The sequence below is a fragment of the Prinia subflava genome, chromosome 3 (genome assembly GCF_021018805.1).
Source record: "Prinia subflava isolate CZ2003 ecotype Zambia chromosome 3, Cam_Psub_1.2, whole genome shotgun sequence".
NCBI classification, from domain to species: domain Eukaryota; kingdom Metazoa; phylum Chordata; class Aves; order Passeriformes; family Cisticolidae; genus Prinia; species Prinia subflava.
In genome coordinates, this window is record NC_086249.1 from 71,707,486 (window position 1) to 71,720,096 (window position 12,611).

Sequence of the window (12,611 nt, forward strand, 5' to 3'; positions counted from 1 at the left end):
AACCTGCATGATTCTCTGAAGGGGCAGGCTGGAGGTAGCTTTATGTTAGGGAAGTGAAGAGACACTTAAGTCTACATTATCTCTGGGTGGAATGTAGCCACAATGTTAGAGGAGGATACTGAGCAATGTGAGCCTATACCTGTTGAATTTATTGAGAAAATCACTGTGAAATTTGTCCTCTCCTATGGTGAAAAATCTTAATCTGGCCTTTATTGTACAAATGCCTGAGATTTGTAATATGTTTATACAAAAGTAAGCAAACTGTGATTGCTCAGGAGATAATTGCAATTATTTTCTCCACTATCTATTAATATTTCAGCTTGCCCATATTATCTGTTTTGGTGTTCATGATTAAAAATAAAAAATGGGAGTAATGAGTAAAGTTCCCTGTGTGATAATGAATATCTGCTTTGAAGAAAGACCTCTATATTCAAATCCTGTCCCCTCTGTAAAACACTTCCCATGGCATACCATTATGTTAAACCAATAAAGAGGAAAATGGTATTCCACGCACATGTGAGCTAATAACAACTGGCATGCAGAACATAAACACCACAGTGGGTCACACTAAGGCAGACTGGCAAGCTGCTGTGCTAGCTAAGTTTCCAAATGCCTGGAGATAATTGCCCCAGTATATCCATGCAAAACTTACAAAGAAAAAAAATAAGATTATCCCAAGCATGAAACTAGCTGGAAAATTACTCAGCAGTGTTATTGAAAACTCATTTTACTTGCTGTGATATTTAGCTAATATGATTAGCGACATTAAGATGGAGACTTGTGCTACAGTTTGGAAATAAACTCCAACCTAGGTATAACAGTAGGAAATTTATTTTGTTCTGTAACATATCAGCATTTCCTGCCTGCATGAAATCTCTTAGACATCTACTTCTGCTCCCTTAGATCACTAGTGTCAATTCAGTACTCATTCATGAGCGATATATAGTTCAGAACCTCCACATTCAGTAAGAATGGGAAGAATGGTAAGAGAAGCATTATTCCAATAATTAATTGCATGGAGAAAAAATGAAAATCTTTTAAAAATTATTTACAAGAGATTTGCATGCACAAAATGTTGTTTTTTCATGCTGAGATAATTTTCAGGCTTTTGCATAGGTGAAGTTTATTTTATTTATATGAGCATATAAGAAACTGAAATGCTGATGCCTATATTTAATAAGATATAAACATGGTTTTCCCTTTCTTGAAGCTATTTCCTTACACTTCTGTCCTCACTGACCATACCATCTTCCTGCTTGATTTGGTAATTACACCTTCTTCTTTCTTACAAAGCCTATAATAATTTCAATGTTTAAAATGAAATAATATCGTGTAACTATAGCACCTGGGTCCCGTGGCTGGAACAAAGACCTCATGTGTTGAGGTCTTTAAAATGAAGCACAGAACTAGAAATTAGTTTTCCCTTTCATAGTTTCTCAAGGAAAACACATTGTAAAGCAGGAGATAACAGATAACACACACTTATGGGTGGACTGCAAGAGAAGTTATCAAGTAAGGCAGATGTGTATAAAGATCAAATTATCTCTGCATGAGGCAGTGTCCACTTCAATATTTTAAGTACTATAGCATCTACTAACTTGAAGATCCAGAGGTTAAAACACCTTTTTGTAAAAGTGTATTTGAAATCAACCACATAACAGGTGAAAGCTTATGAATTTAGTTCACAGAAGGCAGAAACTTTTCAAGACCATTGGTAAGTTTGCAGGAAATCTAAGAAGTAATAGGGAACAGTTCAATTAGGCACCCAAAGACTTGAGTGGGAAGGAGGTACACAGGCTTCTTATACCAAAGAATGGAGAAAAGTAGTCATCTTGGAATAAAGGGAGGAAACTACCTGGATTAGAAAACAGGTGTAACTCTGCCTAAGTCTAACCAGTTGGAAGGCTGGGAATATGTATGAAATCCCTCTTACTTTTGTCTCATTTACCATTTCAAGCGATGCTCCTCTTCATCTGCAGTTTGCAGTCTGCAGAATTCAAGCTCTGTCTGGGAGACAGGAACACATGCCATTTTAAAAAGGAATGGCTTGTTTGGCACTATTGTTTTTAACAGAGCTTCAATATCTCCCTATGTGCCTGTGTGTACATAAACACATATAAATTGACATTTGGTTCTAGAGACCATAATTCAGATCTCATCATGCAAAGCAAGAGATTCCTCAGCTCATCCTCTCCCATCCCCTTCACAAAGCAGGCTCAGTTAGGTCAGGTTGCTGGAACACTTGGCCAGCAAGCTTTGTAGTATCTCCAAAGGCAGTGATTCCACAGCCTTTCTGGGCAGCCTGCTCCATGGTACATTTTCCCTCTCTATGTCTAAGGAGAATTTCCTCTTTCCTGACGTGTGACCATCATTTCTCATGCCATCAGTGCATGAGACCTTCTGTATTCTTCCTCTGGCAAGAGCATGGCCCTGTTATCTCTGCATCTTTATATTTGGCAGCTGCAGAGAGCAGTCAGATTTCCCCTTCACCTTCTCCTCTTAAGGCTGGGTAAACCCGGTTCTTTTGGCTTCTCCTCATATGCCACATACTCATCTTGCCAGCTATCCTCTGAACTTGCTCCAGTCTTTCAAAATCTTTCTTGCAGAGGGTTGCCTCCAGCTGGAAAGTGCAAATGCAGCCTTAAAAGTGCCAAATAAAGTGGAATAACCACTTTTGATCTGCTACAATTAACTATGGTGCACAATGGCACTGCTTCAACAGCATTGATTTGAGACTACTCTGATTTTAAATAATCTGTATTCTAGTGGTTATAGCATTCTCTGGGGGACATGATTGTGGGTTTGCATTGGTCCAGTAAAGGAATCATCTGAATCTCTTTTCTACATTCTGACTGAACATTACAATCATTAATTTTTGTACTAAGGGGAAGCTGTACACTTGGTGTGGGTCCTGGTGCTGACTGGGGATGCTAGGTGTGCTCTGAGAATGCTTATTGGATCGTGATGTCAGAATAGGTTTAGAAGCATCTGTTATTTTTATACTGATCTGGTTTAGCTGAGAGAAGTGCGTTGATTGACTTAGTACTGTGAAGGCAGAGATACCTCTGTGTGTTGTGGACTACCATAAAAGTCTGTGGATTTACCAAAGGAGTCTAGGTAGCTCCAGGATTAGGCAGGATCTCAAAAAATCTATGCAGAATAATATGTCTTTGTCATACATACCTAAATTCTGCTTAAATCTTATTCTTGAGCTATCTCTGATTACTTTCAGCTTGCACTGCCATCAGGTACATCTCAAAACACAGTTCATACACAGGCATAAACTTTCCCCCAAACGGGCCGAGAGACTGAAGGCTAACTCTACCAAATAGTCCATACATGCAAAAGGACAGGCAAGAAAAATGCAGTATTTGATGTGCCTTGAGGCTTCCCAACACCTTAGGTCACTAGACAGCATCTTTCCAAGCGCTTCTTGATGGTAAGCTCCCCACCAATTTTTTAATATATTGAACCCACCCTCAGCCAGTTTCTATTTGGTCTCTCCACATGGAGTAGATGTACTTGTGCCTACTGAAGCACTGTGCTGTTGCCAGTGAGTTGCCGGAGAAAACAATGAATCTAATCTCCAGCTTAATACTCCCAGTTTTGCAATCCCCTTCCTTCCAAGCAGGGATGGTCCACTGCCAACACATGCAGAGTCCAAGGCAGGGTTAGAAGTGATGGCAATGGTGCCTTGGGCACACGTTGGTGTGTCTGGGCAACCTGCTGAGCCTTGGCAAGCTGAATCATTCACAGAGCAGGTGCTTAGAGGGGCAGTTGTGCCAAGGGCTCTGAACTACTTTGGCTAGCCACATTGCTATGCCATTTAATGTGAGGTCAAAGAACCTCTGTCACAATGGACCAGGATTTTACCAATCCCACAGTCTTGCTCTCAGTGAAACTCTCTCATGGGTATGGTTGATTTTCCTTTGGAATTAATCGTGTTTGACTTCAGCCACATGTTTTTAATTTACCTCAGACTTTATCAATGTTATCAGCTTAAAAAAAGTGCACATTTTTGTATGAGACTGCATACAATTTAGCCCTTTATCTTTGCTCTAAGGAAAGTACTGACTAAACAGAAACACTGGACAACAGTACATGAGACTCCCATTGCTTATTTGTTGCATTTGTATGTTACTGTCTGGGAAGATTTGAAGGGTGGACCTCCTCTTATCCTTCTTCTTCAACTACAGGCAGGAAAGTGCTTCAGCAGTAAGTCACGTTTCTCTTGTTTACTCTCATCAAGACCTTTGTGTTGCGTAATTCTTTTGTTTTCTACTGTTGTAATCTCTGATGCACATGGATCCCAGACAATGTAGATGACCCGTGTGGGATGCATGAAGTCCCCTGTCAAGATATTGTTGTTCCTCGCTGGCTGGCATCCAGGTTTAGTACTAAGCTAAAAAAAAAAGAAAAAAAAGAACAATGGAGATAAATTTAGATGCTGTTGGGAAAAAGAATCTAGGACACTGTCCATCCCAGCCCTTTGAAGCAACACCCACAAAGCAGTTTCCTGACTTTTTCAGGGATTCCCAGATTTTCACAGCAGCTTATGCAACCAAAGCTGAAACCACCTGACTCACATTTGGCTAACCCTTTGCAAACGCCTTCCAAATGCAAGCTAAGAAACAGAGCTTGGTGTCCTAAGTTAGAGCCTGACTGTGTGCACACTGAGCACAACTGGAAACAGCTGGAGCGTGGATGCTGGTACCAGAGATGCCAAGGCAAATCCACTGCACTGATTTCCTGATTTCCATTACCAGCCGTGCTTTGCAGGCAACAGTGACCTAGGCCTGATTTTAATTTTGCTAGACAAGTGCCTACACTAAGACTGAAATCCCTGCTACTGCGTCCTCTAAAATACTGTTAAACACTGACTTTGTACATCTATTCATTATTTTGATTAATAGCTTAGTTACACTACTGTGTTTCAAAAGCCTCATTGAGGTATTACGAGCTAAATTGATCACTAATTCCAATTCTAGAATATTGCTCTTTCTATGAAGATGTGATGTTTAATTGTTTAAAAGGAGTAGGACTCTTTCTCAACACACAGCCAGGCTCTCAAGTCAAATTCTCAGGGGTGGGGAAGGCCTTAGCCCTTCTACAACTCATGGTTTACATTTTTCTTGAATGGCTGCTTTTTCGGAGAGTTCTTTCCCTATGTTTTGAAGATTCACATTCAGTCATTGATGACATGTTTTCCAGTGAAATTTGCATTTACACAGCATCTCATATCCAAAAGGATGCCATGACAATTTTGATCTGCTGATAGGGATAGCCAAATGCAATGTTTACCAATGCAGTGCAAGACCTTTATTTCCATTCTTTGAAACTGAAAAATTTTGCAAAATGTTGCTTTGGGTCATATCTTGTAAATTTTTGTCTCATAAATTAAGTTGCTTCTTGCTAGAATAATAGATTTTCTACAAAATAAAATAACTTTCATTTAACATCATGTAATTGAAATATTTAGTTTTTAAATTTCAAATAATATTTTGGTAAAAAGATTATCTTTGAGATTTTTGAAATGAAGTCACTATGTTTCATGTAAAAAAACCCGACAATCCATTTACAACTTATTTTATTTTTCATCACAAGCATATGAAAATGAATTACAAGTAGGTCATAATTTTTCTTTCTGATTTTACCAGATATAACAAAAAAATCCCCCCACGAACCTACTGTCACCAGTCCAGTCATAATTTATTTCTTAATATACACTTTCTCTATGGGAAAAAGCTTTGGATTTGCATAATGGGATTTAATTTTGTGGGTTTGAAGGCAGGTAGTGTTTTTTTCTCTCTCATTATGATATCAAACCACATCACAAAACTTTTCTCCATCATTTAATGTAAAGATATTGGGGTGGAGAGTTAAAATGTAGAGCTTGAATGACATTACACTTGAAAAGTGAGCTAATAATTATCAGAATGATTTTAGCTGCAGTTCCAAGCTGGAAAACTACTTCAGCATACACCACTGTTCAAGGATTTCAACAGTACCACGAGACTCTCAAAATTATTTGATACATAATTTGGTGAACTTTGAAAGGCTTTCCTTTGCAGATGTTTTGATTATCTGACTACAAAAATTCTTTGACCTTAACTAAGTAAATAAGTATTATATGTTTCTAATCAGTGTGTGCTTATGTTGTTTCCATTTTATTTTTAACTTGAATGGTGTCATTTAATAAAAACATATGCCTTTAAAAGTACCAAACTTTATTAATCCACTTAAAGGCTTAACTGTCTATAAAAATGTACTATGTAAATTGGACTTCTTCCCTTCTTCAGTCATCAGTGCCAAACACATAAAGCTTGGGGAAATTTATACATTTTGACCATCTCTAAATTGTTAGAGGCCAAACCAATTTAAATAGTAATCAGTGACCAAGAACACCCTTTGCTCTCGGAAGGTTTGTTTTTTTCCTTGGTATTCTAATTATTTAATTCAAGCTTGTTAGGTTCAGCTCTGCTGGATGCGTTGCAGTCTGAATTCATTCTGCCTTGTTTAATTTGCCTTTTTTCCTTTGCCATTAGATTGCTAGCTCTCAAGATGAGAACAGAGAACTAACCCACCATTGCATAATATGAACAGAAGCTGTTCCTTAAACTATTAAAAAAGATAGGCTGATCCTTTGGATTTGACACTTGGGACAGAATATTTGTGCCTTTTTAATTGCTTTCCAGACTGGGATCATTATCCTTAAGATTTCCCACTTGTAAGACTGAACTCCTCCCATTTTATGAAGTGTTTAGAGGTCTTAAAAAAACCCAAACTAACACATGAACTTTCTTTGTATTAATTTTTCACTGACCTTGGTGGAGTCAAAGTTTGTCTCTGAAATATCCGGAGGTGATCACAGTGGAAATGGGAAGGAGCTCACAACAGATCTGAAGGTTTTTTTCAGAAGTGGCATCTCAGAGTGGGCTGGAGGGACAAGCATATTATTCTCAAAATATGTAAGAAACTCAGCTCACTGAAAGGCAACATTTTCCCCAGCTTTTAATAGTCTGCTGCTTAGGAAATTGCACAGGTTTAAAACCTCCCCATCATGTTTATTCTGTTAGAAACGTTGACAGAGGCATTTAACTCTGGTGGCTTTTACTATCAATATTATGTCTCTTGTGTAAGATCTGGTCTCTGAAGTCATCACTAGGAAGAGGTAGAAAAAAAATCTAATAGTGGGCAGATTTTTTATGTCTGTGTCACTCAGATTTATGATATTACCCCTTCTATATGCAAAAGATGCATCTTTTATGGCAAGATAGCTCTCCTAATGTCTTGAAGTGTCCTGAATTCATTACAGCTTTTGACTTGTTCCAGCCTTCAGATTAAAATGGTTCAGGTTACATCATTTTAAACTGCACAAAGGGTCAAGAGACCGTATCATTTGATGAGGCCACACTTCATTTGCTTTGGCTCGGGGAAGCCAGAGGATGAAATACATATTAATACTCACAGTTTGAAAGAAGGATTGCAGCCTTGGTATTGCAATGAAGTGAAACGTTTCATACATGAAGCAGCAAAACAGTCACTGGATTTTTGCCAGTTTGAAGGAGATGGAGAGGAAGAGACAACGTAAAAAAATATAAATAAATAAAAAATGCACCTGGTACCTAATTTTTTAAAAAAAGTTTTCATTATGGGGAAAAGCAATATTTGCTTTTTGCTTTATGGAGTTCAAATCAGTCCATTAAGAGGGTGGGAGAGAAGATTAATGGATAAATTCAGCATACTGACTCCTTCATATACTTAATGGGCTTCATTTTACCTAGGTGATAATCTGCATTTACACTGACAATGAGTGGAAAGGGAGGAAGAGAGGTTAAATATGTGGTATGGGGAACAAAGTTAATGAAAGCATATTACAGGATTCTACAAAAAACATATATTACTGTTCATTTAATATAGTCCTTGGGACAAATACATCCCTGGTATAATCTCATTAAGCTAATGAGATCATATCAGTGATAAATTTGGCTCTTGTATTTGAAGTTTTAAAATGGTGGTGGTATCATAGTTTCCTTCTCTGTTTAGAATGCGAATGAGCATTGTAAGCCTGAGAAAAAAGAGAATTTTTAAGGGTGATGGAGACCAGTGAGATAGGGAGGATGGAGAGTAGAATATTGAGTTAATTTATTTTTTGCTCTCATTGCCCTTGTCCAAACATATAAAGGTTTCTAGCTTTTCACTTCTGTATGTGAAGGAACCGTTGCCATCTGAAATCCAGAGTCTTAAAGGTGTAAGGCACCTGCCTCTCTCTAAGTAGTGCTGAGGTTCACCTTCAGCCATGGCAGACACCTTCAATGTCATCCTCAGCTTCACTGATCTTAACTGAGCTTAAATACCTTGTCACCATTGGAGTGTCTAAGATGCACACAGCTTGGATGGTGCCTCAGGTAGTCACTGTGGCTGCTGACCATCCCACAGCAGGTTTCCCAACTGAAACAAAAGCTTTCCATCCTATAAAATACGACTACTTAAATGCACCATTCATCTACTTTTGTAGATGTGAATATGATGCATAAAGCACACATAGCATACTCTTCCTCTGTTGATTCCTGGTGTTTGTCCTTGACACTGTCATGTTCAGCAGTAACAAGCTGTATCCAAGTCCTTTCTTTGATGGCAGGACTTCAAACTGAATGTTGTGAGAGCTCCAGCCATTAAGCTGTTGGATTTTTATTTCTCATAATTGATGAAGCAATTGTTGGAGCAGTTGTTGGAGCTGAGACTTGCACCAGTATCTCGGGTACATGTCTTAGGGACTGGGGGACAGCAGCTCCTTCCATCTGTGATCTAATGACGAGCAAACCATATTCCTTTAACTGGGAAAATGACTCGGATCAGTAACATAATATTCAGCAACAAACTGCTAAGGGTAATCTTTCTAAAGTGAGTTCAGATTACTGCCTCTCTGAAGTTACAAAACAGATTAGATTGAAGTCTCTGAAAGCACAGGTGAGTGACCTAAGAAAGCATCTACTTGATGGTTTTCTGTCTTCCTGTGGCTTCTCACTGACATAGAAAACTAGACAAAAATGCCCTTAGAGTAAATTCATGGCTGACAATCTGTCTCACAGCAGAGGAACATCAACCCTGTGCTTCACATGGATCATGTCAGTGTGACAGAAGCATCAGCACTGATTTTCATTATTACTCTGTAAAATTTGAATAGTCCTGCTTAGCTGTTTTTTGAGGTATCTGTCTATCCAAATGTTTAAGGGAAAAGAGAATATAGCTGCAGTGTAGCAATTCTCTGATTATTCCTGAACCAAGAAGCAATCCAGAGATTTCTAAGAATTATGCCAGGAAATCAAATCTAGCTTTGGGTTAGCTAAGTAAGATTCCGTATAAAATAAATTATACTTCTGTGAAACTTATCCTAAAACCTGCACGGTAATAATTCTTCACTGTTTTTTAATTACTCTGCATTGCTCCTTTTTTTCTCAATATACCTTTTAATCATTTAAAAATCCCTGCAGGGTAGTTTTTTTTTTCCTCTTAATATTTTCCCTTAAATATTTACAGGAATTTTCCAGCTGAGATATCATAACATTATTTTCTTCCATCCTACCTTCTTGTTCTACTCCAGCAGTCTCACAATGAGCTTGTTCTTAGATGGCACACCCAGCTGCAATTTCCTTTTATTTCTTATGACAATCTTCAGAGGGCATAGGAGATTTTTTTTTTGCCTGACCTTTTTCTTCATTCGTCATGACAATAACACAATGCTCAAGACTTTAATAATCTTAATTTCATTTTTGCTATCACTAATAGTTCAGAGACATTCTCTCCCCCTTCCACCCTGCCCTCACTAAGGTGCTTTTGAATTTTTCAATAAGTTGTGTAAAAAGATAATTATTTTGATTGTTTTACCTGTTATTATAATTATGTGATACTAATTTCTGTTTCACTTTAGTGCCTCTGCTATCATAGTGAGGTAGGTTATGTTATATATCTATATCAATGTCCCATTTTTCTGTTCAGCTGTGTTTTGGTCTAGAGTGAGGCTGATTAAACTTGTAATGTCTATTCTTTGACAAATGCTGAGATGTCATTCTATTTTAATTCCAAAATTGACTGAAGTTTTTACCAAATATTTGGAGACTGATGGATATGCTCTCCCTAAAGATCACTGAAATACTGTGCTCTGATTTGGAACTGTATTTTTTTATTCTTCTTTTAACTGAAAAACTTTAGAAATGAAATACAATTCTGAGACTATCAATGATTTCTATAAGAATTCTATAAGAATTTTTTAAAATAAAACATCCCTTTACCAGGGCATTTCCTTTTTCTTTTTTTTTTTTTTTTTTTTTTTCTCTCATAGAAACAATGTTTTCTAAAGAAAGAGTATAAGTATTGGAAGCTTCTTATTCTACAACAGAGCTAGTAAGGTCTTGTAAAGTGTAGAATTCAGCTGAAATCAAAGATGATCCTAATCTTCTCAGGAAGAATCTTGGCCCCAGGGAAGACTGCAGGGCAAGAGCAGGGAAACCCTGGTGCTCCTCTGCAGGCAGGAAGGCTCCTGCCTGGACCCGAGTGGTATTCCACCTGATCACTATATCAGGTTTAAGGTACTTAAGTGAAAGAAACAAACAAACAGAAAAAGAGAGAAAAGGGCATTCTTGGAGCTGAGACAGTGATGTGAAGGGGGAAAGGATGCTATCACAATCCTGAGGGAGATATATTGTTACCCAAAGGTGGAGGTAAACAAAAATCCTGGGTGGAATTTGTCTCTTTGAAATGTGTTTCTTCTTTTTTTTTTTTTTTTTTTCTTTTTCCTTTTGACATGGAGGCCCAGGGAGTTAAGAGCATGGGAAGGCTTTATTTTGTCTTACTGAATTCAGCAGCGTTTGTGGGTTTAGTTTCTTCACATAATAGATGCTCCATTTTAAATGCTTTAACATCTACAAGGCTCTCAATGTAGATGAATGAACACTGCCATCATTCCAAGCACATCACTTTTATATCTTGTCAGACGGTTGCAGTTATTAACAGCAGCATTTAAAATTCACTTTCTTCCTTGAAGAAAGCCCCAGCTATAAGACAGAACAAATTACAAGTAGTATGTATAGTGCAGCAGTGCTAAAACTGCTGTCAGCATCCCAACGTGGCCATATGTCTGACATAAAGTACACAAAAGAAAGTGTTGAGGATTGGAGCACAGGCTAATGATAAGTAGGCCAGTTAAACAATGAGCCTCTCAAGTGAGCAATATACATTCTGTTCTGTTTTTCTTACTTTGTGCTGCTTTAAATCAAAGTCCACAGGTCTGCTATTGCTGGGAGGTTGGACATGTTGTCTGCCAGTAAATAGGCCCTCTGCCAAGAAACTAGAGCTCACTCTTGGTAAAGGAAGAACATTGTTCACTAAAATAGTTTGTCTTTTGATGCCAAAGGAAATCAAATTGTAATCAAGGGCTGAGAACGGACTGAAGTCATAAAGGCTGGCTTGCCTCAGACTTTGGCAGCCTCGCTTGTTCCCAGGCATATTAAATATAATTTACGTTTGCAGAGGGGAGAGGCTTTATTGAACTGGAAATTTGTTTTAAATAACACTTAAGTGAAACACTGTCAGAGGCAGCCAGAGATATACTTTTACTGTTATTTAGACTGCTGAAAATACAGAATATGTTCATGGTCTTCACTAGATTTGTTCTGAACTTGTATCTGTGTAAATGGATATTTTTGGTTAATGTTGATGAGACAGTCACATTTCCTAGGTTCTGGTAACATATGCTGAGTGAAAAGTTCATGATGAAAGGCTTACTTCAGTAAAGAAAATATTTATATATTTTTTCTTCTATTTTATCATGCATGTGAAAATTCAGATTAACTATAAATAACAATATTTGGATAAAAATTAATAAAGTCATATAGGACAGTTGAATCAATTATATCCTTGATCTGCAATGTATGGAGTGAAATAAATTTTACTGATAATTCATATTTTAAAAAGTTAAAGTTTAAAATATGCACTTTATGGTTTCAGAAAGTAACGTAGGAAGACCTCAAAATAAAAGGAAAATATGTGAGGTTTTTTTCAAAATGAAATTTATCTTTTGGAACAGTAAAACTAGCTTTTATTTCACCATGGATTTAAAAACTAATTTGAAAATAGCCTCTGTCATGAAGTGATAATTCTACTTTTCAGCATCTTGTTCATAAGTAGCCAGCTAAGGGAAAAGGTTGTTTAAATTTTTTGCACATTTTTGGATGAGATATTTTTCTTCTAACCTGACACCGTAATGTAGGTTACATCTGAAATGTATTTTACAGATTTGTACTGAGTCAAAGCAATGGAATCTGCCAACTAAAAAGTAAAAAGTCTTCTGTGAAGATCTCATTTACAATCACATTCACTCCTTTGTGTTGCAGCTTTGTCACACTGCAAATAGCATTTGTCAGCAAAATAGTTTTAGTTGCATCTGTACCATGTAAAGGGAAACTTGGCCCTAGGGAAATCATAAGGTATAATTAAACTACCAAATAAATGGTTGAGTAGCTGCTTCTTTAAAGTGTAGGGATTTATTTTTTTTCTTTTGCTGTTTCAATCTTTCTGCTGGCAATACTATTGAAACAGCATGCTTCCTCCTT

General features: G+C 37.3%; 1 long non-coding RNA gene across 1 annotated transcript in view; it reads right to left on the reverse strand.

Annotated features, from left to right (window-relative positions):
• Positions 1 to 1,407: 1,407 nt before the first annotated feature.
• Positions 1,408 to 12,611, reverse strand: part of LOC134548649 (uncharacterized) — a 32,573-nt gene continuing 21,369 nt past the window's right edge. Inside the window, exons 2-4 of the long non-coding RNA XR_010079845.1 lie at positions 7,469 to 7,543; positions 6,824 to 6,936; positions 1,408 to 4,402 (exon numbers count right to left, since the gene is read on the reverse strand). This is a non-coding gene — a long non-coding RNA (uncharacterized LOC134548649). The remainder of the gene's footprint in view (positions 4,403 to 6,823; positions 6,937 to 7,468; positions 7,544 to 12,611) is intronic.